This window comes from Ambystoma mexicanum, chromosome 11, assembly GCF_040938575.1.
Source record: "Ambystoma mexicanum isolate Mex_15411 chromosome 11, UKY_AmexF1_1, whole genome shotgun sequence".
NCBI lineage: Eukaryota > Metazoa > Chordata > Amphibia > Caudata > Ambystomatidae > Ambystoma > Ambystoma mexicanum.
In genome coordinates this window covers 494,686,772-494,713,501 of record NC_090934.1, presented here as the reverse complement: position 1 = coordinate 494,713,501, position 26,730 = coordinate 494,686,772, and the positions used below count along the sequence as shown (strand labels likewise).

The 26,730-nt window shown below is 45.5% G+C and overlaps 1 long non-coding RNA gene across 1 annotated transcript in view; it reads right to left on the bottom strand.

Moving 5' to 3' along the window:
* Nucleotides 1–26,730, bottom strand: part of LOC138504732 (uncharacterized) — a 359,822-nt gene that overhangs the window by 129,661 nt on the left and 203,431 nt on the right. The gene's annotated exons all lie outside the window — the stretch shown is intronic.

The following is a 26,730-nucleotide window of genomic DNA, read 5'->3' as shown; positions in this document are numbered from 1 at the left end:
CACAAACAGTGAGCGAGCTGCAGCAGTTCCTGGGATTGTGCAACTACTGTAGAGCATGGGTTTTTGATTACAGCTCATACATAGGACCCCTACTTGAAGCATTGAGAGAAGCAAACAAAGGGGACAAAACATTGGGGTGGACAAGGGAAATGAAGGAAGCATTTGACGAGTTGAAGAACGCAATATCAACTGCTCCGGTACTGGCCACCCCAGATTATGAACGTCAGTTCTTTATCTTTTCACATTGCGACTCAGCGGTAATGAAAGCAGTATTGGCTCAGAAAACAAGCATGGGACACAAGAAATAGCGTTCTACAGCGGTCACTTGGACCCTGTAATGTTAGGCCATTTCCCTTGTGAACAGAGTCTCGCCGCCGCTGCATTCGCGGTAGAAAAAATCATCATCTATTACAATGGGGTGCCCAACCACATTATTCGTGGAGAATGCACTATTTGCAATATTGAACAAGCCTAAGTCCACACTAACCACGCAGAGGGCGTCAGGGTATGAGATCATCTTGTCTAGACCAGAACTATCAATTGTTAGATGCAGTACAGTTAACCCCGCAAGGTTTATAGCAGAAGTTATTGAGGAAGGTGATTATGCTCACGACTGTACGCAGACTATCGAAATGTACTCATGTACTAGAAAAGTTGAAGAGGATGGTGGAGAGCTCTTGTTCATTGATGGGTCATCAACAATAGACCAGAGTGATGGGATAAGGAGAACTGGGGCAGCAGTTGTAAAAATGACAGAAGATTTGGTGTGTGTCCCGGTGAAATGTGTACAGTTACCACAGCATCATTCGGCTCAAGCAGCAGAATTGGTTGCACTGATCTTGGCGTTGAAGGAAAACGTTGACAAAAGAGTTACTATATATTCTGATAGCGCATATGTCACGTCAACTGTCCACTCAGGGTTGATAAAATGGCAAAGAAGGGGGTTTAGGAGAGCTGATGGTACACCAGTACAACATGCTCTCTTGTTAGCTGAATTAATTGAAGTAATCAATGATTCCCAAGAAATAGCTTTGGTTAAATTTCCCGCACAAACTAATGGAGAAGACCATATCTCAAAAGGGAATGAAACAGCAGACGCACATGCCAAACATGAGGCACATTTTGGTGAAATATGGAACCCCCCAGAGTCAGAGAGAGGGAGAGGGAGGGGGATGGCTAAACAGATGTTGATGAAAGAAGGGTACACCGATCTCCCAGCCACACAGATAATGAAATATCAGGCGGCTGCACCAATGGCAGAAAAGGAACTGTGGGTAAAAAGAGGATGTACGATGTCCCCAACTGATGCACTGTGGCGTCAGAATAACACTGGAAAGGTGGTCATGCCATTGGCACTGTTGAACACCGCTCTGGCCCAGCTCCATCACCCAGCTCATACAGGAAATGAAGTCATTGCAGCACGAATTAGGGAAGACTGGTTCTGCCCCGAGTTAAATTCTCATGTAACAAATTTTATCTGCAATTGCCTTACATGCCAACAGTTTACGGCCGGTCACACGCTGCAAGTGATAAAAGGTACTATACCCCAGCCAGAGGGACCCTTCCTGCACATTCATATTGATTACGTTGATATGATCAATGTATGTCAAGGAAATAGGTAAATGATTGTAGTGGTATCCCCATTCTCCAGGTGGATTGAGGCAGGACCCTGCTCACATGCAGATGTGTTCAGAGCAGCTACATTTCTAGTAAGGGAGGTTTTCCCCAGGTGGGGTGTGTGAAGTGCTGCGGTCAGATAACGGCCCACACTTCGCTATGAAATGTTTCAGCACATCACGTCTTTGCTGGGCATTAAGCATAAATTTGCGTGTGCATATCGCCCACAGGCTAACGGTATATGTGAACCCCTGAACGGCCTATTGAAAGAAGAAATAGCAAAGATACAGCAAACAACAAAGAACAGCTGGTTGTATTGTCTTCCGCTAGCTCTATTTGAGCTAAGGAATAGGCCAGGGTCTGACCACCACCTCACTCCTCACGAGGTGGTGACAGGACGTCAAATGCGCCTTCCTCTAACGCCTACATCAAGAGCATTCACAGATTATGAAAACACTGCAAATGTTCTTGGTGATGAATTGTATCAATATGTGTCTTCTTTGATTACTAGTGTAGCGTTTGTATCTCAACAGCTCGAGCGCACGTGGGGCGGGTCTAAGAGTTGTCAACAAGAAGACACCGACAAAGAATTGGGAAAAGAAGGACTAAGCAAAATTGCTAAAGGTGACCACGTGCTACTCCGCAACTTCAATAGAAAGTGGAACGGCCCACGCTTTACTGGTCCTCATTTGGTAGAAGAGGTAGCTACAAGAGCGGTGAAGTTGCAGGATAAGCGTGCTTGGAATCACCTACACGACGTGAAGATCTACAAACTCCAGACCCGCCCTAGCGTTACCGACAGGGCCATTGGAAAAACAGCGACAGCATCGGCTACAGAGAAGGAGACGTCGACCACAGCTAACGACATTAGTGCCACTACACCCGACCACCCCCCAGAGTGCCCTGAGACAAGTACTGAAATAGACACTGGACACTTGCCCACATCCCATCCCATGGTCACGAGATCGAAAAGTAAACAGACTTCCGCCAATTGAGCCCCAAACCCCCTGCCCGCTAAGGTCACCCCCAATTGAAGGACATTGTTTTGTGCACACACATGTAAACACGTGTATGTTTTCTCTTCTCTCGCACATGCAGGTACTGTGTGTAATTGTATTGTTAAGAAAATAAGTAACTAACAGTGTACCTTGCCCCGGAGTAGATGCTACCCACGGATGATAACAACCCTGAAGCCCTATCACACCAATTTGTATATCATATAAGAAGGCCAAAGTACCTAAAAAGAAGGAGGGTACGCGTATATTACACCGCATTTGTTTTGGCCATAGAACAATCACTTCCCCATCTTCACCAGCACTTACCTGCTCTAAGAGATAGATCACTAAGGTTGGCGTGGGAACAGCTCTTCGTCTGGGCACTGAACGGCTACTTGATAGGGAGAGCTTGATAACAACAACTAACCATAATAACAAGCGTATTGAGAATTTTCAGGCGGGCAACTTTAACGTCGCAAGAATAAGCTGCCGGACTGCAGCAAGGTAAGAGCAAATGCCGGTGAGACTAGCTTTTGTAATAAAGATGATAGGAGTATTGGTCATCACTGGTCTATTGGCTGCCTCTGTATGGCAGAAAAGTTATGCTATCAATATTATGGCTGCACCCAAACCTAACGTATCCCCTCCCACGGCTGCAACAGGTGTTACGTCAGGTGGTACTAGCAACCCTCCACATAAGGGAAGTAGAGTTAAACGCAGCACATACTCAGATGATAAGGGTATTGATAATTACATAACAGATTCAGCACACGTCTCGAACAACATGTGGTACCAGCACATGACCCAAATAGGTAAGCAGACAACAGAAGACAGCTGTTATGTTTGCTCATTGATCCCATACGCCATGAGCGCTTCTCGAACATTCGTCACCACAGAAATAGAAGAAAAGACGGCACGATGTATAGTATATCTGGCACTATTCCAAACGAGAGGGCGATTTCAAGGAACGGTGATGAGAATGGAGTGGAAAACAAGAGACACATACCTGTACGAAAACAATTTCCTCAAGTCAAATTTGAGTTACCACAAGAGCAGTTTGCATGCTGAAGCGTACAGATACATGACAAGTGGCCCTGAAAAGGGAGAAACGAAGAAAGTAACACTACAATACCTACCATGTGATTGGTACGCCACTGAAGTTCCTGGTACACAAGGCTGTTGGGAAAGGCCACTGGTAACAATAACAGGGAAGGTATACATGAACAACGAATGGGACATAGGAGTGGTCGGAAGCAACATGGTAACAAGAGAAAATATTACCACCATAAAGGAACACAATGACAGATGTTGGACGACATGGGGCAAGTATGTACCCATGCTGACATGGATGGAGAAGGATGAAGACCCAATGAGCATACTACCGCTGACCGCGCCCAAGTTATGCTACCAACACAGAGGAGATGTGGAGGTGGGATACAACACCAACTGTGGAAGCGTGTTAGAAATACCAGAGGGGGGTGCTGGAACGGCAGTGATAATGGATCATTATTGGGCCTGCGGAAATAAGGCATATCACACCCTGCCCCCGTTGTGGAATGGTATATGCACAATGGTACACATCAATGTACCATCGCTAGTGGTGCCCCAAAAACATGTGAATATGGCCAACTTCCCCAAGATGGATGAAGGGAACAAGAGGAAGAAGAGGTCTGTACAATCACAGGAGAGAGAGAACAACAACAACAACAATAATGTCCTAAACAGGAAAAAGAGACAAGGAGAACCCCTAACAGGAAACTACCTGTGGGGAAGGTCGGAAACAGCACTCACTTCTATCCCACCAGAACACAGGTTATTTAGCAGAGCTGCTATGTTATTCTCGTCAATAATACACCCTGGACTACAAGCTTATGCAAACGCTAAATGGCTCCAGATAACCCGATGGGAACGAATGATGACCATTAATTCAACAGTAAACGGATTCAATGCAATAAAAGAGGAACTGCGAGCGGTGAGAATGGTAGCACTACAGAACAGATATGTATTGGATCTCCTCACAGCGATGGAGGGAGGAGTTTGCGCAAAGATAGGACAATCATGCTGCACATTTATTCCTGCTAACGATGCCGATAATGGTACACTTACCGAAGCAGTATCACAACTGGCCCAGATGCACTCCAAGATGATGGAAGAAAGTAAAGGAGTGAAGAAGGATGATAGCTGGTGTTCATTGTGATGGTCATGGATGCCATCATGGCTGTCGGACGGGCTGAAGATTATAGTTGGATGCATAATACTGGCTGGAGCCGCATTGATTATAATAAGGTTTTGGAAGGCCAGGAAGGCACGCATCACAGACGAAAGGATCAAAATGGTTGGTATGCACCCCTTGATGCCAACTGATGATGACCAACACACAGACACCATAATAAAGGAAAGAGAAAAACTGTGCAGACAGATCATCGCCAACCACCTAGACCCACCATCCGTAAAGCTCGAAAACCCAAGAAACCCGAGGAGCTATATTGGAAGATGGGTATACTGCAAACCGGGAGGAAGTTGTGTATATATGTATTGGTCATTTGAGGACCATGTCAACCACTATGGACACCTGGGAGGAGTGACTAAAATATGGAGAGTAAGAGGAGATAGAGAAAAGGATATGTTTGTGGTCGACAAGTCGACCAGAGGGGGGACTGAAGTGGAAGAATGGGAGAAAAGACTCCCCCCAATCTCCCCGCGCCCCTGGCCTAGAGGATCCCGGCCCAGACACCCGCCACGAGATGAATTCATCTATCTACCAGACGACCAAATACCCTGGTACAAGAACCTACGGATGTGCCCACCAGCCTGCCCGCCAGCCTGCCCTACTCAAGCCGACACCTGCGGCATGGATGAACTCGACTAAGCACTCAACAACAAGCACCTACATTGTTAGAGATGCCATGACGACCTAGCCAACTGTCAAGAACACACGTGTAACCATGCACACTGGACACTCCCACACCAATCCACACGAAGAATATACTCAGTGCTATGACGTAGGTGATGGATACACCCACTGACGCGCATCTTTATTATTTTTCACATAGTTTTTCCGAAATGCAGAAACGCAAGACGCACAAAGCACTCGTTTACATGCTTGCTGACGCTTCTCCCGACCCTTGCATTGTGATGAACGTACAACGAAGATATGATACTGCCTATGAAGCCATAAGTGCCGTGCATTACACATCCCCACCTATGAACCAGGCCCAAGTAGGCCGCAAGCAAGAGCTGCCATGGACACTGAACGAGCAAGAGTACAAGTGCTGACCATGCAGAACGAACCCAGCGAGATCTGGCAGCCAATGGAGCGATGTTGCAACCCGTATGCTACCAGCCGACGCCAAGGTCACACCTGTAAGCAAAACCAGGCACGCAAAGGCGAATACAACTTTAAATGTGCAGAATTCTGCCTCAGCCACGGTCTCTCCTCACGTGACCAAGCCAAATCTGACAAGGTGCCAGACCCACGAGGGAGAAGTCGCCTGGGTCCCACGTCTGGGACACAGGCTGCAACAATGAAATGACCCAATGGACACCTACAGCGATGGGAATGGTCTGCTCTCAGGCTTATGAGCAAATCCACGCATTGTCTGCACGAACACATAGTTACATATTGTTGCAAATGACAGGTACACCGCGAGCTGGGATCAACGATGGTCCCAGGCTGGGGGGCTCGCGAGTGGACCAATCAGAACATGGGGGCCCTCATCACTGACACCACTAACATTAGCCAATCATTAGGGGTCTTCGTGTAACAATTTTCAAGTATCTAATAGAAGGGACAACCCAAGTATACCACCTGACTGACCCTCAACCACTAAAAAAGCTCTCTATATGTATGCTATACTAACCCTACCACTCGAGGAACCAATCCAGAATGGCGATAGGTTTTTCGCTAACTTTCCCAGGTGACGCAAGTAGCGCGTCATACTGAGGCAAAAAGGGGCCTGCGAGTTCCACGAATTTCGAGAGTCTGGACGGACGCGTACGATCCTAGACCCATCCCTGCCGTTGTTCAATAAACAGCAGAACCACCTTGCTTCTTGCGTGTGTCTCATACTCATTTTTGGGAAACACGGGAGGAGTTGGGGCCTCCCAGCCCGGAGGTCCGCGGACGGCCCAGCTGACCCAGGGAGAAACTCCCCGACACAACCACTCCAAGACCAAATTCCTGCTCCTCATCAACAATACCAAACACACAGACATACAGACCTAGAAATCAACCATGAACCCTGAGGGTTTCACACCTGGCTCACCTCATGCCCCAAAGTATCCCCGGTTTCGACATAGACAAACACCTCTCTTTCAAGACACACATAGATAAGAAATCTCAGACAGTTTTGTATCAGCTCTCCAACCTGAAGAAAGTTAAGCCCTTTCTTTCTCCGGACAACTTATGATTCACCGTTCAAGTACAGGTCCTATTCTACCTGTATGGGGTCAATGCCCTCCTTGAAGGCCTCCCATCATCCTCCCTTCTGCCCCTGAGACGTGTCCTACACACGGCTGCACGCCTCATCAATGGTGTACGCAGATAAAACCATATCATCCCGGGCCTCATCTTCCATCACTGGCTCCCACAAATAACCTTCAAGTCTGCATCAACTATAAGGCAGTCGTCGTCAAGTCACCCAGCTTCCTCACGGAGAAACTCAGCATCTCCAGCAGACAGAGCACCACCAGAAGCCAGGGCACATGCAAACTTGAAATCTGCTGCTACAAAAAGGAAAGGACCAGAAACCAGGATTTCTCTGCCTACGACCCAAGACTATGGAACCTCCTCCCTGTCAGCACCAGACTCACCCCAGGCTCCTACAATTCAGAAAAGACCTCAAGAACCACCTCTTCAAGGAGTCTTTCCTCCTCAATACGTAGGTCATCACGTTGTCCCACTCCACCCAACTCGCTAGACGCTGTCTGCCCCTTTTCTCCCTGTCACCCTGTACCGCTATACTCCTACACTGTGCCCCTCTTTATCCTATCCCTGCTGTATATCTATTCTGTTGTTATCTCTGAAAAGTGATCCATTATGTGCACAATTTACCCCAAGACCTCAGTGCGCAGCAAGTCAGGGAGATTCAGAAACCGGGGAGACAACCAACATGCATCTGTACTTTTGTATACCACTGTAAAGCGCTCTGTTGTGCATCTGTATTGTTGTATACCTTAGTAAAGTGCTCTGTTGCTTCTGGAAGCTAGGTCCACGCTAAAAATAATAATAACAATAATAGCATATTTAAGGATCCTGTATTGATTTATAGACTAATAGATGTATCCTAAGGAGAAAGGAGTCATTCTCCAAACCCAAGTTCTTTTACATACCGATAGGGCCAGTTGGATAGTTTTGGATAGTGGACTTCATTATTTGGACTTCCACGACGGACTGAGCAGCACCTTAGTTATAAGATAGGTAGGGACCACCCATACAGATAGTGAAAGTCAGGCCTTATAAATCTTATTTTAATAACCATCCTGAAACATGTCACAATATTGTCTGTCTTCCTTCTGACTGCCACAGTATGTATAACTATAGCGTGTGAGTGATCAAAATTGTGAGAAAACACTTTTAGCTGACAGACTTCCACTGTGACACCTCACCCAGTGAATACGTTTCTTGTTGTTTTCCCCCCACACAGCGAGTGCTACATGCCACACAGTGACAGCATAGAATTCCCCAAAGTCGTAATCCGGCGCTATTAGCGCCAGGGAGTTCAGTGGTAGGGCTAATACCGCTGCCGGTAATACCGCCGGCGTTACCGCCCAAGTCGTGGTGAGGCCCGCTATCTTAAAATAGAGTGCTGGAGAGGTTACTTAGTATCCCCTATGTCTAGTTACTCATGTAGCATTCATATGTTACCCTTTCCTCTCAGAATGGCCGGTGGCAGTGGTTTTGCAATGAACTACCATGATTTACCCCGACAGTGAACTGTTTGCAGCTCCGGTAACATTAAATCGCGGGAGCCATGTTTTTCAAAATGGCACTGAGCTTCCTTTGTTAAAATTGTCCTCGGTCTTCTTTTTTCGCCATTTATTTGTGGAAAGGTCCTTCTCAAGTTTTTCTCTGTGCGCCAACCCAGGTTTGGTCTTTTTGTTCATTCACCTTTGATGGGCTTCAAGGAGGGAAAGCCGCCTCCAAGTGTCTGGGGTAGCCAGTAAGTGAGGGAGGTGCCCTCAAACTCCCTCTGCTTAGTCTCCTAGGAGACCAAAATGCACTCTGTAACGATTGGCTGGCTGACTGTCCAGCAAGGACAGCCACCGTGATGGGTGAGTGGCAGCAAGGCTGGAATGGATGGGAGAGAACTGAATAAAAGGCGGGTCTCTTGGCTTGGAAGGAAGAGTCGACCACTGGACGAAGGAACCGAAGAAGAGCATGAAGAGAACTGCTGCTGCAAATCCTGAACCATTGGTTTGCCCGGTGAAGCCCTGCTGCAGGTCCGAATCACCAAGTTCGCATCGACAGAGAAGCCCTGCAAGGACGACTTCTCTCTTTGAGTTGGTGGGACCACCAACTCCCAAGTACGCCACCTGGACACCCATCTCAAAGCTAGTTGCATTTCCTCAGAGTGCTGCAGGTAACCATAGAGCCAGGGAGAGGGACACCAGATTGTGTGCGTTGCTTGTAAGCTGGCTGAAAGCTTTTGGAAGATACTCTGGACTCCACAAAGCAGGACTGACCAAGCCTGACCCCCCTCAGTTGAGTGCAGGACCTCAGATGTGAGGAAAGTCCACCTTGACAGCAAGGAACCACGCTTATTGCTATTTGCTGTACCACAAGGAGCTGAAACGCGAAACAGCCTCTGAAAATAAAGTTTGCCGGTTGCCAGCTTTGATGGTGCCAATACAGTGCAGTAGTCCATCAACGTCCTCCCTCTTGTCCCCAAGACTGAGGCACAGGAACAGTGAGATCTGCAGAGCTGTACAAAATAGAAGTCTTTAGCTGCATCATTTTCTTCTTTACTAAGGTACTGTAAAACTAGCCTAAGAGAACTTACCTCTTACTGTGGAAGTGCTTGTAACCTCTGCAACTCAGAAGTCTAATCAGCTTGTGGCCCTACATATGTTTCTTTTTTTTTTTATGAAAGACTCCTAAGAACTTGTGCAAAGACTGTTCCATTTACTTACCTGAAGTGCTGCATCCTATACAAAGATTTTTGCCCATTGACTTAGGCTTAGCCTATTGAATTGAATGACTCTTCTCTTGTTATCTGAAAGTATTTGCCCTGCTTAAAAATATTTGTAATTTCTTGTGTTCTAATGACCTTTGCCTTTTACAAACTGTTGAGAGTATTCTGTATGCCAATAGTAAGGTATTAATGTCCCCAGCACCCTTGTTACTGAAGTCACCTGTGGGTGTATGTTTGTGGGCCATCCCAAAAGGGCTTTGTCTGATCCAGACACTCAGAGTGTACAGTATTGAAGTATATTTGTGTGTTACTATTCTATTGTGCCCTTCTAAAGAAGGCTTTATAACTGACTGATAAATACATGATTAATTGTTTATGCAAGAAAGCTTGAGTGTAAGAGTTTATTTGAATACCTGTAACTGTGAATTTTTGTGTAACTCCACTACAGCTCACATTTCCCCTCTTGAGAAAAGCATGGCTGCTCAACACTCTACCAAAATTGTGTAGTACAAGCTTATACCAAAGGTTGGGTTGCCTTTACCTGCAGTCATAGTTGTTTGTAGTGTTCCCACAGGGTACTGCATTCAAACTTTGCCTAACACATACCATGGTGGTTGCCTCTATCTCCTCTACTGCTGCCACCACCTCCTTCTATCCACCCTCCCCTCCTTTCAATTATAGTTTGCAGCTGTTACAAATGATTGAGTGAGGACTGGGATTGGTTGCTATCTCCAAATTTACCTGGGGTCATTGGGCTAACATGATTGAACCAAGCTTAAATTCGGCCTAGCTATCATCATTGATTTTTTATTTCTTTCTCTGACCGTCCTCGAGGCTGCCTGAAGTGAACTGGTGGCTGTGGTGTTTCCAGTATGAAAACTACAGTTGGAAAACACTTGAAAGATTGAAAGATTTGAAAGATGTCTCTGTTATTAAACTCACCCCATGTCCAACCTCTTCCGACTTGCTTGAGTTCTTGTGAACGGATAAAAGTATAACAAATCAGAACCACTGTACCAGTGCCTATGTGACCAGGGTTCTAGCTAGTTTCTGGTAAGCTTCCATAGTTCCATATTTAACGGTAGTTTTGTGTGGATGGCGTGAGGGTTCTAAAATGTGAGACAGACACAAAGGTGAGGTTTTCTCAAGATTTGCCATTTATTAAATGAAAAGTGGTAGGATACATGCCAGTCTTTCCCTGTCCTAACAAGGAAGTCTCTGCCTAGCAAACTAAATCGAAAGAAAAGTAACTTGATGTCCAAAAAAGTTGCTGACCCTCACATTATTAACCACAACAAAATTATACAAGGAATGTATGACTAACTAACTAGTTTAACAAAACAATTTATTAGTTCAAACAAAGATTTTTGAAAGCACTCGTTGTGACCAGGGTTGGACTACCTTCCCCTGCTTCAATTTAGGAATACTTTGAGCATAGTTCTGATTCAACAAAGTTCTGTTCAAGATAACACAAAAGGGATCATCCATGCACTGTGTCTTTCCCCTTGAGACATCAAATAGCTTTTCCATAAATGTTGTTTCACTTTTAAAAAACGATTGGCATTTTCCACAGTATCCTTTTTGGAAAAGTGAATGCATTTCTTTCATAACAAATGTTCAAAACCAAAGCAATTGTCACACCTTCTTCAAATTAATTGCTTGTATCAGGATAGCACAGCAACTACTCTAGGTGCACTTTCTTCAAATGAACCATTTTTGTCAGGATAGCCCAACAACTTATTTTAATGGTGACACAGCTTGTCAAACAAATTATAAAGTAAATAAGTTCTTTGATTCAACAACGGTCTTTCAAGCACACCTTTTTGCCACAAATATACTTCATCAAACCATGGTCTTCTTTCGTGGTATACTTGCCTGCCAGGAAGAAAACTCCTGCAACTACAATCAAGTTTGGCAGCAATATTGATTCCAAGATTCTCCACACCAATGTCTCTTGGAAGGAGGCTAAACAATAACTGCCTTTTCTTATGGTCTCTTGACTGTTGGCAGTTTGGGTTACAAGTTTCCCCCAGTTGAAGTCCCAAAAAAGTAGAGTTACTCCTGTGATGCCTCGGTATGGTTTTGCAGTCTCTGTTGGCAATGCGGAATATAAACTTTCCCCAATGTATATTTTCAAAAGGGGATTTATGCCTTTGTCGTTTTATGGTGATTTTCTCACAGCCTTTTGGCTGTCGGCATGTTGGTTATAAGCTTTTCCCAATTGTAGTTTCCTGTAAGGTAACTTACATTCTTGCCACTTCTGTTCTGTTTCATTAATTATTCGTTATTCAAAATGATTAGGTTTTTTCAACTTCGCAACACTTCAGGGTCCGTGTATGTATCTAGAAACCTCACCGGCTTCCATCGGCAGCTCCTTCTCATGATCAGGAGTTGCTGCGGCAGACCTCTGGCATCCTGCCCACTCTCTCTACTGTTTCCGCATGCCTTCGATGAGTTTTGTGTCTTTCCTAGAGCTCTAGCAAAACAAAAGGTGGGGCCAAGCCTGATTTGCATATGGTCTTTCCCTTCTGTAATGGCTTGGCAGGCGAAGAACGGTGGTCTGGAGGGTTGCCTAGAGCATTGCCAGTGGTTAAGATTAATTCTAAACCTTCCAGCCATCACCTCTTTGTTTTTGCTATGTCACCCCGAGTGGGACGGGTATGCCCAGACGTGGGTCCCGTGCCTGCTGGGCCTAGAGACCCAAGCTACTCCTCACTGATGAGCCCCAACAAGGGTGAAACATGTTTGGGGATGCTTGTGGTCTCGTGCAGAAGGGATGTGGCCTAGCAGTTCGGGCTGGACTGCCCCATTTGGGGTGGGGCCAAGCCTGATTTGCATATGGTCTTTCCCTTCTGTAATGGCTTGGCAGGCGAAGAACGGTGGTCTGGAGGGTTGCCTAGAGCATTGCCAGTGGTTAAGATTAATTCTAAACCTTCCAGCCATCACCTCTTTGTTTTTGCTATGTCACCCCGAGTGGGACGGGTATGCCCAGACGTGGGTCCCGTGCCTGCTGGGCCTAGAGACCCAAGCTACTCCTCACTGATGAGCCCCAACAAGGGTGAAACATGTTTGGGGATGCTTGTGGTCTCGTGCAGAAGGGATGTGGCCTAGCAGTTCGGGCTGGACTGCCCCATTTGGGGTGGGGCCAAGCCTGATTTGCATATGGTCTTTCCCTTCTGTAATGGCTTGGCAGGCGAAGAACGGTGGTCTGGAGGGTTGCCTAGAGCATTGCCAGTGGTTAAGATTAATTCTAAACCTTCCAGCCATCACCTCTTTGTTTTTGCTATGTCACCCCGAGTGGGACGGGTATGCCCAGACGTGGGTCCCGTGCCTGCTGGGCCTAGAGACCCAAGCTACTCCTCACTGATGAGCCCCAACAAGGGTGAAACATGTTTGGGGATGCTTGTGGTCTCGTGCAGAAGGGATGTGGCCTAGCAGTTCGGGCTGGACTGCCCCATTTGGGGTGGGGCCAAGCCTGATTTGCATATGGTCTTTCCCTTCTGTAATGGCTTGGCAGGCGAAGAACGGTGGTCTGGAGGGTTGCCTAGAGCATTGCCAGTGGTTAAGATTAATTCTAAACCTTCCAGCCATCACCTCTTTGTTTTTGCTATGTCACCCCGAGTGGGACGGGTATGCCCAGACGTGGGTCCCGTGCCTGCTGGGCCTAGAGACCCAAGCTACTCCTCACTGATGAGCCCCAACAAGGGTGAAACATGTTTGGGGATGCTTGTGGTCTCGTGCAGAAGGGATGTGGCCTAGCAGTTCGGGCTGGACTGCCCCAATTGGGGTGGGGCCAAGCCTGATTTGCATATGGTCTTTCCCTTCTGTAATGGCTTGGCAGGCGAAGAACGGTGGTCTGGAGGGTTGCCTAGAGCATTGCCAGTGGTTAAGATTAATTCTAAACCTTCCAGCCATCACCTCTTTGTTTTTGCTATGTCACCCCGAGTGGGACGGGTATGCCCAGACGTGGGTCCCGTGCCTGCTGGGCCTAGAGACCCAAGCTACTCCTCACTGATGAGCCCCAACAAGGGTGAAACATGTTTGGGGATGCTTGTGGTCTCGTGCAGAAGGGATGTGGCCTAGCAGTTCGGGCTGGACTGCCCCATTTGGGGTGGGGCCAAGCCTGATTTGCATATGGTCTTTCCCTTCTGTAATGGCTTGGCAGGCGAAGAACGGTGGTCTGGAGGGTTGCCTAGAGCATTGCCAGTGGTTAAGATTAATTCTAAACCTTCCAGCCATCACCTCTTTGTTTTTCCTAGAGCTCTGACAGCTTCGATGAGCTTCCCCTGCTTCCCTCTCACTGACACGGCATGTGCTGAGTTGGGAGCATGTCTCTTCCTCAGATTGGCTTTTTCTTGACACACTGCTTTCTGCTGCATGTACTCTGCACTTATGCTTGGCATCACCATCAGCTATGCTTCTTCTTAACATACTTTATTCCGCTGCGCATACTCTGCACTTCTGCTTGCCTTCACCCTTCATGATGGTTTCCGCTGGAGATCTGCTTTCTGTAGGTGCTCAGACAACCTCTGCTTCAACAGCTACGCTTTCGGCAGGGCTTTCGACATCTCTTTATCCTTGCAGCTGTGCCTCATTTTGGGATTTAAATATCCCACTCAGGTGCTTTGTTCTGTAACAACTAGACTGCACCTTTTGGAAAACAGCATTCTGAATCCTCACTACCTCTAAGCCCTTCTTCATTGTCCCAGTACCATAAGCATTATGGGTACTGTAGTCTATAGGGAATTGAGGACCACTAGTCGGTCCTACTTTACAATGAGCCCTCAATAGTTTAGGAAGTATAGGGGAGCCATGAGATAAGGAGGTAAACAATATGCCCTGGCATGAGTCCCCTCCTATGTGATCCTCCCACAAGGTACCACCCCCAGTGTCTGGTACCGACTGCTTTCCCCAGGCCACATGTGAGGAGGCCTATACCGGGGTCCTAGTGTTGATCTCTCTAGATTCATCACAGTGGGGTGTTGGACACTTTGTTTCCCCCGTGTAAAATTGTGATGCCAGGAATACCGGTGGCACAACCAGCTTCCAAAGCCAGTTTTTCAGATTTAGGAACACCACGGGCAGGAAGCATTGCATCCACAGAACAGCAGTGCTCACCATGGACTCTGCAAACATCAAAACTCAACTACTTTCAGGTGCCAGAGGAACTGGCAAAAGTCAAATTGGACAAGCTACCTTCCATGATTACGTACAAAGGGACTTGCTTAAAGGGAATGTTCCGACTTATAGTTTGGGAGATTTTAGTCTGGATAGGGAACCCATTTGTTCTCTCAAAAGGAGGAGAAGAGTTCTGAAATTAGTATGGTGTGTATTACATTGACTTGGGTCAGGTCCCAACTCTCCAGAACTAATGTGCCCTGATGGGCCAGTGGAGCTAAAGGGACTGGATCCATGGTACTGGCCTGTTGGATGGCAATGAAATTGTTCCCTGCCATGTGCCAGGCACCAGGAGAAGGTGAACAGGACATACTCTGCAAACCACCCCTGTCCCCAACATCCACTGGCTCAGTGTGGCACACAGCCCCCTGAGTTACTTCTCCAGCGATTCCTGGAACAATGCAGGGGTTTCATCACACAGTGGCACGCACATCTGCATTATACCTCAGACAAATAAAAGGGTATCCCGACCTATCCTTTTCAGACACAAAACTACAATTTGCCACCAACAAGGGCCTTTAAGCCATGTAGAAGACAACGGTAGGCTAAAGTTAAAAATAGAAATGCAAACACAAAATAAAAAAGTAATTAAAAATTCAAAAAGTAAGCCTCTCCATTGTTGAGTCAATGAAGATATTTTGAGACATTTAGGAATTTGAAATTAAAATTCTATTGCAAGATCTAGGGGTGAGTATGTCTCATTCATTACTGAAACATTCAGCAGCAGAACGAAAGTACATGAGTCCAGTGGCTTGATGTTGTTGGACATCACTTCCTAGCTTTTCATTTTGCCCAGCCGGCATACTGTGATCAGGCAGAAATGCAAGGTGGACAACTGCTTATGGTTTACTCAATATAAGACAATTTATTAATAACAACAAGTGCAAATAAACCCTTACTAAACATACACTACCAGGGAGTTCCCTGCCTAGTCTAGGTTCTATGGTGATTCTTCTAGCATACAAAAAACTGGCCCTCACACTAAACAACAAAACATCCAAAGTAAATCTTACAACAACCTAAATAAGTGATTACCAAACAACCAGTTACTTGGATGACCTTTACCTGTCCTGGGTGGATCCCTTTCCCAGGATTGTCCAAAGTCAATCGCTCCAAGTGTTCATAAAGAAAAGTAAAGTCTTGAATCAGTTCTTGAAAGTTCCAAAAGAAACAAAAGTTCACCCAGACAAAATTCCAAAGGTAACAGTTCTGTAGCTTCCTGTTGAAAATATCCCCTTCCATTCCCAGCAAAGAAAGGAGCACCAATGGTAATCCTCGATATCCTCTTTCCAGGATTGTATTGCCACAGTTCAAAGATAAAAGGACCACTTCTTTTTCAACAACTGTCCATGTTTTTATAGCTTCTGTAGTGTCTTTGGTATAATTTGTCAGGATGCTTCTTCTTAGGGAGTTGCTTTCCTCTTGACAACTCCCTTCTACTACTGTTAGAGTGGAGGCAGGCTCCTTTTCTCCACAGAATGCCACTAGTTCAATCACCTTTAATATAACATTCATTGGGCCTCATTCCGAGTATGGCGTTAAGGGATAGCGGCCACCGGTAACGAGACTGGTGGCGGTGATCCCTTACCGCCATACTCCGAGTTCCCTTTACGCCCTCGCCCTTAGCGCCTGCTTTGAGCAGGTGTTAAAGTCGAGGGCGCAAAGGGGCCTCCAAGCCAATAACGGTGACCGTAATGAACGTTCACCGTTATTTGCATCTTCCCCATTCCCATTGAGCTGTATGGGGGCTCATTTGGGAATGGGGAAGAGCCTTGGTGAATGGGGAATTACCGCCCCCCAACCTTGGAATGGGGCGGTAATTCCGCCATTCCACCAAGGCGCTGCCGGTCCGGGTACGGCGTCAACCAAGGCGTTAATAGCGCCATTGGTTAGCGCCGTACTCGGAATGAGGCCCATTGACTGTATTATAGACAACCACAGTTCTGATAGATCTTCATCAACTTGATACTTTGTGATTGTCAGGCAATTTAAAGACAAGAATCTTCAACCTTTTCAGGTAGGCAAGACACTATTCTTTCATATGTTATCAGAAAAGGGTAGCTTATTTGCATCTTCTGTCCATCTTCCTGCCACCAATATGATATTCCTTTGCTTCCAGACTGCTTCACTCTCAGCTACAACAGTCTCAGTATTACAGATTGTTGACTTAATCTTCTCACAAACACCCAGCTCTCTTCCCCAGCTTTATTCACACCTTCTTTTTTCCAGTAGCTACCTCGAAGCTGTATTAAAACTCTTCCATCTTTGGATAACCATGTCACACTTCTATCAGAGGACACTGGAACTTTAACAACTTCAGAATCCCGGGAAATAGATTTCAATATGGCTGGTTTCACTATAGAAAGGATTTGCCTAATGGCTTGGACAATGCTTGATCTTCTATTTAATTCAGCAGCTTCTACATTTAAAGAATACTTGTTTGTGATGTTACAATGTTCAAGCTTCAAAAGAGAAACAGATTTAGGTGCATGCGACAACTCTGATCAAGATTTTCAACTTTAAAGAACTGTAAGGACTTGTATTCCCTTTCATTAACAAGGAGTGATACTTTGACTCTGGCCGGGAATCACAATTGTCCACACGCGATCTCTATTTGTTGTAATATTCCTAACAGTTTGTGAAAGTCAGTTTAAACTTTCTGAGTGATTTAGAAAAGCATTCCCCTTCTTAATTGGAGACATGTGACCACTCTGGTAAAGTAATACAGTCATCAATGGGAAAAGGAAAGCTTTTTGGTTCACGCAAGCACCCCTGCTTGCATTACATGTAAGTGCAAAACATTTCCATTCTTACTAGGACATTTGAGAGCAATTAACAACTCCCCACTCGATCCTAATCTCACGCTAATTATAATTGAGCTGGTAACAGTTATCGGCAATGGTTTTTCAGTGAACCTGAACACGGAGCTTCACACACCGGGTCTGGGTAGATTGCGGCTGGGGGCTGCTTCCACTTCCCAACCTCTCCTCCTTCTACTACTACTTTAGGCACTCTTGGGATCCACACCTCTCTGCAGCTTGGATGTCTCTGGTTCGGCATCAACCACAGAAAGTCTCCTTCACTCCTTTGTTTCTTACAGCTTGCTTCTGCACACAGGCCTTGGATTGCAGAACGATCACGGCTCTGCAATTACAGCCCCTATTCGCACAAGGGAAGACCTTCAATCTTGGCATGTCTCTCTTAGTGCAGCCATGGCAATGCAGGGTTTGTGAACAGAGGACCAACTCAGAACTTACAGGTGAAATCTGCTCTTCTCTCATTCTGGTGTCCAGTAAGTTATCACACTTCCTCATGAACTGCCATCCTTGTGCGTTTCTCCTTCTGCTATTACTGCCAGCCCTCCAGCTACTGCTCCAGCTCCTTCCCCAGCTCCTTCTTCTTTCTGCTTCCTGCTGCAGCCTTTTATGCCTCTCAGGTGAGGCAATTGATTTCAGGTGCAGGCCCTTAATGTTTTTTGCCTTATCCTGGCAAAGGCTGTTAGGTCTACTTGCCTGTCCTTCACCTCTGCATGTCTCTTCAGCCCTCTTCTTCGATTCCGTCCATGAGGGATTCTGGGACATGTCGTCCACTTTAGTGAGATTAGGTTTTTCCACTTCTTTAGGTTGTCAAAAAGCCATCAAAATGGAGGTATTATGATGAAAGATAAAAAGCGGTTCCTCCGAGTCTTCCTGGTCTGATTCACTCCCATGAGATCCTCCTTGTAGTAAAACAGCTGCAGTGTCGGGATCATAAAGCCCCTGCCTCTCCCTGGCCAAATGAGGAGGGTCCCACACCAGGCTCCTGGGGAGAATGCCATCAGATTCTTTACAATACCCTCACCAGAGCACTGGGTTACCCATGCTCCATGGTGCACCTTATTCCTCCTGCACTCCAGGGCCGACTGCATCCTTCCATTTAATGTACAGGACCTAGTGTCCATGTTCTAAGCCCACCTGTCCCTGTTCCATTGTCAACTCGGTGCATATATCAGGGCAGAGCTCCAGCACTGCTATCTCATGCCAGTCTCAAACTGCTGTTTGGATGCAGCATGTCATTTCCCTGGATCAAGCTCTCTTCTTGCCATCACCAAGAATGCCAGAGCCTAGAGTCCAAGTAGTGCAGTATTTTAGCTTATTTGGCAAGCAATCTGATATGCCTTTATGGTGGGCATGCATAATACAGCACTGATCATCAATGACATCTCACCCTATTGGGCATTTATGCTTTTCGGTTCTCTGATACTGAAACTGCACATGTGCTTCTGACATGGGATTCTTGGTGTTCCTAATCCTCCTCAGAAAGGTGACAGAATTCATCTGGGTTTTTAATGTTGTCAGCCTGATTGCAGTTATCCTTTCATCTTTGACAATATGTGAAAACATGTACTTATTAAATATATAATTTCTCAGTGCACCTGTTATTGTTCCCCTGCTCCTACTCAATGATCTTTGCCTGTCAGTCAAGCCACAGGACACTGGAGCTACCAATATGGCCAGTGCTACATACTGGTACGAACAGGAGGAAGAGAAGACTGACAGATTCTCCTGGGAGGAGGAAGAAGCCAATCCTAGGCACTCCCACCTAAAATATCAATCTTTTGGCAGCCCTGATCAGTCTTACATGGATGGCTATCTGGCAGTGAGCTTTAAGCACATTCTGGGAATTTCATTGGGGAGGGCAGTGTGATACACATGGAAGGACAGCATAAAACCAATTAATCAATATCTGGTCTGTTTGAAACACATTTAAAACTCTTGTCTCAGCCCCATGATAACTTGATGGGGGGAAAAGGTGTATGCATGGATCCCTTGAGAGTGTCCAAGGGGTGATACCTGAAGCTCAAATGAGAGCTGCATTTGCTAACTGTTATGATGTAAGTGTAAGTTAAAACAAGTTCATAAAAATGTATTACCAGATCCTAGTTAAGCATTGAGCTGCACTATGAGCTCATTAAGTTCTAAGAATGTTATTCTAAGAATGTGGATGGGTTACAGTCAGACTGCAGGGAGAGAGCCATGTTGGCACTCGGGTCTCATAGACCGCTGTCGGTGTAATGAAATAAATTACTGTTTCTTCATCACTGCTGCCTGGAGCCCTTATTTCCTCATTGGCGACGAGGATGGCTCTCAGCAGTGTCTCCCTACTCCTTTGAAGTCTCGTCATAGCGCGGCCTGCATTACTCCCGTGCGACAGCGGACGCTGCAGGAAGGTAAGGAGGATCGGAACAACAGGTCAGCAGGCGCGTCCCCTGGGGGTGTAATCTTGCCTTCCCCATTACTGTATTGACTCTGTCTCAAAGCAACAGTGTTTACTTTCAAGGATCCACGGCTCGAGCACTAGTCACTGAGCAAGGAAGTGGACGTGGCCTCCCTAGCATTGACATTATCGTTGCTGAGCAACCTGCCCATGCAGTTCTGGCAAGTTTCAGGAGCCAGCCATTATGACATGTATCCATTCTGTGGATGAGCAGCCATCACGTTCCAATTCAGACTGATGTAAGGAGGATTGTGACATCATACACAAGGGATTGTACTCATACAAGACTGATCCCTTTGTCTGCATAGCACAGCACTGTCACTGCTCAGTCTGTGCATCCACTGGACATACTTGAACTGATCCAGAGTCTATTGGTTGCATCTAGCAAGCCCACTCTTTACCACCTTTTTTACCGCTTAAGACATGGCAGCTTCAATACCTCCGCCAATGTCATTTTTGAATGAACCTGGACGCCCCCAAGTTAGGTGGGACAGGTGGAAAGACATGTTTGAAAACTACCTGGTGCCAATGGGAGGAGAGAGATTCAGCTCAACTCGCAAAAAGGCATTATTACTTCACAATCTTGGTGTGGAAGGCCGTGCAGTGTTTGATGGGTTAGGCAGTGCACAAGCTGGTGAAGCGGAGGACACAGATGAATATGCCCTTGCGATTAAACAACTCAAGGATCATTTTGAGCCTAAAAAAAATGTTACATTCGAGAGGCACATGTTCTTTCAGCGTACGCAGGAGTCCTCAGAATCCGTGGAATCGTACATAGCCTCATTAAGAACATTAAGCCACTCCTGTGAATTCGAACATCTATCTGACTCGTTAATTAGAGATCAGTTAGTGAGGTGCACAAATAATATTAGGATACAGGAGAAATTGTTGGCAAAAGACATGAAGTTGGATGAAGCAGTGGACCAAGCCAGAAGCATAGAACAAACCTCACAATATGTCAAAGAACTGAAGTCTGACAAACAGAGTACCCAAGCTGTGTGCGCAGTTGATCACAGGAAGAGACTTAATGTCAATACAAGCAGGAAAGGAACATGGGGTGCGAAGTGTACCAGATGTGGCAGTGTCAAGCATGGTCCGAATTACCCTTCGTGCCCAGCAAGGAATGCCGAATGTTTCAAGTGTAGGACCAGAGGACATTTCGCTAATGTATGCAAGAGGTCATCAATAAATCTCTTAGAAACCAGAGACAACCAAGAAGAAAGTGCTCACTCAGCTTACAACATACAGGAGGTATACTCCTCGCAAGACAACCCCAGACATGTCTTTGAGATTTTGACCATTGGAGGAGGAGACAGCAAAGGTCCAACAGATGTTTTTGTAATTGATGGTCAAGAAATACTCATGAAAGTTGACACATGTTCCCCATGGACCATCATTTCTAAAGAAACATTTAAAGATGTTCTAAAAAAGGATGAATCAATGCTGGATCCACCAAGAATTCAGCCCTGCGGCTATGCAGAATCCCCTATTGAGATGCTGGGACAGTTTACTGCAAGTGTGCAATACAGATGTGGAGAATGCATAGCTGACATTTTGGTTGCAAGAAAGGGAGCCTCCCTTTTAGGTTGGGAGGAACAAAGGAAGTTGAGAGTCAGGGTGCAAGCTAGTGCCACTGAGCCTGTCACCATTGCCGAGATTGATGATATGTGGTCAAGAGAGTTCCCAGAGGTCTTCACCGAAGGTCTGGGCAGACTGAAGAACTTTGAACATCATATTAGACTAAAGAAAGAATCTCAGCCTATTGTTCATAAAGTGAGACATGTGCCGTTAAACATGAGAGCGCAACTACGCAGTGAACTCGATAACTTAGTAGATAAGGTGTCATTGAACCTGTTGAGGCCACAGAGTGGTTGTTCCCCATTGTCTTAGTGGCCAAAAATAATGGTAAATTAAGACTCTGTGTAGATTTGCGCAGTCTTAATCACAATATTCTGGTGGAGAGACATCCCCTACCCAACATTTCCGAGACACTCTCCACTCTTGGCGAACCCAAATTGTTCTCTGTCATTGATCTCTCTGCTGCCTATCACCAAGTTCCCCTTTCCCGAGAATCGCAACATCTCACTGCCTTTATCACACCTGAAGGCACTTGTAAATACAATCGCATGCCATTTGGGTTGGCCTCGGCCGCATCTGTATTCCAAAAGGTGATGGAGGAAGTGTTAAAAGGATTGGAAAATGTTAAGGTGTTTCAAAATGACATTCTGATTTTTGCAAGTAATGAGCATGAGCATGACAGAGTACTTAGGGCAGTACTATGCAGACTGAAAGAGGCTGGATTAACAGTCCAAAGAAGCAAATGTAAAATAAGTGTTGAGGAAGTGGAGTATCTGGGACACAAAGTTTCGAAAGAAGGTATTTCTCCCAAAAAGTCAATCATAGAAAGTATTAGTAATACTCCTCAGCCCCAAGACAAGGACCAACTACGTTCTTTCATGGGACTAGCGGAATATTACCATAAATTTGTGAATGGCTTTGCATCCATCTCATCTCCATTGAGGGAGTTACTAAAAAAGAATGTGAAGTACACATGGTCCAAAGAGTGTCAGGAAGCATTCTTGCAAATCAAATATTGTATAGTCAAGGCCCCATCCTTAAGTGGATTCATGTTTGGCAGGAAAACGTTGCTTTCAGTTGATGCTAGTACCCTTGGCTTAGGAGCAGTTTTGACTCAGTTTGACTCAGGTAAAACTGAATGCACAATTGCATTTGCATCCAGGCCACTTAGAGGAGCAGAAAAAAATTACTCAGTCATTGAAAGTGAGGCACTAGCAGTATTTTGGGCAGTCAAGCACTTCAAGTTCTTTCTATGGGGTCAACCTTTTATTGTCAGATCAGATCACAAGCCTTTGGTTCAATTGATGAACGGTTCTGAGTGGGCCAAAGGGTCTCCGAGAGTTTCGAGGTGGATGGTAGAACTCTTGGGTTATATTTTCAAGGTGTGTTACATTCCCGGGAGGGAGAATGTGGTACCAGATTGTTTATCCAGATTACCCGTGTGTGATGGGAATTGGAGGCAGCACCTGAATTTCAAGATGTGAGCATTGCAGAATTGAGCATGATGCCATTGATAAAGAGATGTGGATAAGAGCTGTAGAGGAGGATTTAATATTGAATCAAGTTATGATTTGGACCAGAGAAGGATGGCCTCACAAGAATATTGTGGGAAAAGAGTTTGACAGATATTTTGGTGTGAAGGACGAGTTAAGTATGTCTGAGGACGGATGTAAACTTAGAAAAGGATATAGGATAATACCCCCCAGTGGAGTCAGATCTCATTTAGTAAATATAGCACATCGAGGTCACCTGGGCATGGGAGGAACAAAGAGATATTTGCGGCAATATTTCTGGTGGCCCGGGATTGACAGCGATGCAGAGAAGTGTGTTAGGGGTTGTAGAGAGTGTGGTAAGAGTGACAAGAGCAAGATGGTTACAGAAGTACCAATAAATCCTGTAAAAGTACCGAGTGAACCATGGCAAAAAGTCGCAGTTGATTTTATAGCACCATTGCAAAACCTTGACAATGGGTATAAATACATTGTTGTGTTAGTAGACTACCATTCCAAATGGATTGAATGGAAAGCTTTGCGTGAGGCAACCATTGCAGAGATGGTGTTATTCTTCGAGGAAGTGTTTTACAGGGAGCGTTTCCCGACAGAATTAATCACTGATAACGGAGTACAATTCTGTTCTGAAAGGATGTTAACTTTTTTGAAGAAATTTTGCATCAGACACACTAGAACTGCTTTATATCATCCAAGGGCCAACGGCCTCGTTGAAAGAGCCAATAGGTTCATAAAGGGTGGATTGCAATTGGCCATGGCTTCTAATCTAAGATGGTTTGGTGTAGTAAGAGAAATGATATGGAACTACTGTACCACACCACACTCAGTTACAAATGTATCTCCGTTCATGTAATTGAAAGGGAGACAACCTGGAAACAAACTATGTCCAGGGTGGATGGACTTAGCCAAGAGTTCCAACATTGATCGCGAGAGAATTATGACTCTCATCAAAGAAGCACAGGATGTGTACAAAGAAAGATTTGATGAGGACAAGAGTGTCAAAAGTAATACCTGGAAAGTGGGAGATTGTATTCTCATAAAGAACCCTAGATTCACTCCCAAATGTGTAGAAAGCAAATACATTGTCCCAAGAAAATATCTGCAATAAGAAACAATGTAGTAATTGTAGAAGGGGGGGAGTGTTGGTCAATGTCCAGAATTGTGAAATGTCCAGAATGCATGAAGGACAATGCACATGATAAACATGACAGTGGTGAACATGACAATGGTGAATTTGCTAATAACAGTATCAGAGACTCTGGTGTCATAGATAAGTGTTCCAAGGATGACAACAATTCAAGGTCTGCAGCAGAGACACATTCAAATAGAGTCAAGAACAAACCCAGCTGGTTTAAGGATTATTATATGGAGTAAACAGCTGTATGCACATAAGGGATGAGATGTGTTATGATGTAAGTGTAAGTTAAAACAAGTTCATAAAAATGTATTACCAGATCCTAGTTAAGCATTGAGCTGCACTATGAGCTCATTAAGTTCTAAGAATGTTATTCTAAGAATGTGGATGGGTTACAGTTCAGACTGCAGGGAGAGAGCCATGTTGGCACTCGGGTCTCATAGGCTGCTGTCGCTGTAATGAAATAAATTACTGTTTCTTCATCACTGCTGCCTGGAGCCCTTATTTCCTCACTAACCCCCTGGGCAATGACATGATGTTGGAGAAACCCTGGGTCGCAACCCTCTTTGAATGATGTCACAAGGACAATGGTGAACATGACTACTGACACCAGAAAGTTAAAGGGTTGTATTAAGCAAAATGATGGTAGAAACAAAGGTTCTTGCAAACTGTAGTCTTTTAAATTAGGATTACATATGAAGGCAAGTGACAAGAAAGGTATACAGTCAAGATCTCAGTCCTTATCCCTTCTTATGGGGACAACAAGGACCCTTCGTCCCTCTCTGGATTTAGTACTTCCTTCTTTGCCAAATGTCCAGAAAGTCCTTCCCTTCATTGCGACTCTCCATCTCTATGTTACTTATTTCCCTCTTCCAGAGTCAAGGGGCTACACCCCTGTGTTAAATATCTCATTTTCTGTGGATCAAAGTTTCTCTCCGTCTCACCTTCTGTCAGTCTTTCAGTCCCTCTTCTGGGCTTATGTGCCACACCCCACCCCTACTGGAGCACGAAGTTTCATTAATTCCCCTCCCTCTCTTGAGAAGGGGGGATCCCTGAGGTATCTCTTTCTTCTGGTCTCAATGGGCTCTTCTCCTCCTTACTTGAGCACAACCGCTTTGTGGAATCCAAAAAAGTACCTCTCCCTCAATGGAACACACCCCTCTGCTGGTGCTCCAAGGCTTCACCTCTTCCTCCCTGGTGAACACTTATTTTCTTTTATTCCATGGGCTCTTCTCCACTCACTGGAGGACATCCCTTTTCTGGGCTCAAGGGGTCCCCCTTCTCTGGTTCTCTTCACTTTCTCAACAAACTCCACTCCTCAGCTTCCAGCTCAGAGACAATGTCTGTGAATATTAGTCTCAGTTTAATAGCCCTCACCAGCCTCCAATTGTCTGAGGCAAAATTTCAACTTGGTTAGTCAATAGGATTCATATTTCAGGCGAGGGAAGTGTTAAAAAGGCTTGCTATGATTGTGGATTTCTTTCAGTCTGTCTCCCACACAGGAGCTTGTTGCACTGCTTCTGCCTTGCCTTCTGGCTGTCTCCCTGCAAAGAAGTTCATTTTTGAGTGCCTGGTGTTTGAAAATCTCTAGCAAGTTTTCCCTGTGCAAACTTGTTTTTCCATTGGGGAGGGGGAACAAAGTATTTATCTCCTTACTTGTCACAGCTGCAGGACACTGTTCTCTTTGTCAAGCACTGGTGCTGGGAGCACAGGGGGGAGTTAATATTTATTTTTCTCCCTACAAGGATTTGCATCCGTTGACTAAGTGGCCTCTCTGGAGGTTCTTGAGATTCCCGATAGTATATCTCTTTCTGAATCCATGGAAGACATTCCAGAATCTTCTCTGTGAGATGCAGTCACAAAGACCCTGTTTATGACCTGTTAGTTACTAACTAGCTGCTCTGTCACAGTGTTCCGGAATAGTTCAAGACTAGTCCTGTCAGTCCTACTCTCAGGCAAACCATGGCTGGATTTAATGTTAACACTGTGACTTTGTCACAAAGGTTAAAAAACGCAGATGAGGCACATGAGAAAAATGGCACAGCTGTAAGTACAGGAAATAGTTAGCCCAACAGAATCTGCAGAACATACTAGGAAAGGGGACTTTAGGTTTGTACATGTTTGACCCAGGTAACATGAACCACGCCTGACCATCCAAGTGCCATTTGTCTCCTAATGTAGTGGCCTACTAGGATGGGCATAACTGTTGACAATGATGTGAGGGTGAAGCTCTAACATTCTCTGGAATGGAAAGTGATGATTACCCCTAAAACCGACCTGTTTATATTGTCTTTTAACTCCAAAGGGTACAACAACCCTAAAAATAAGTA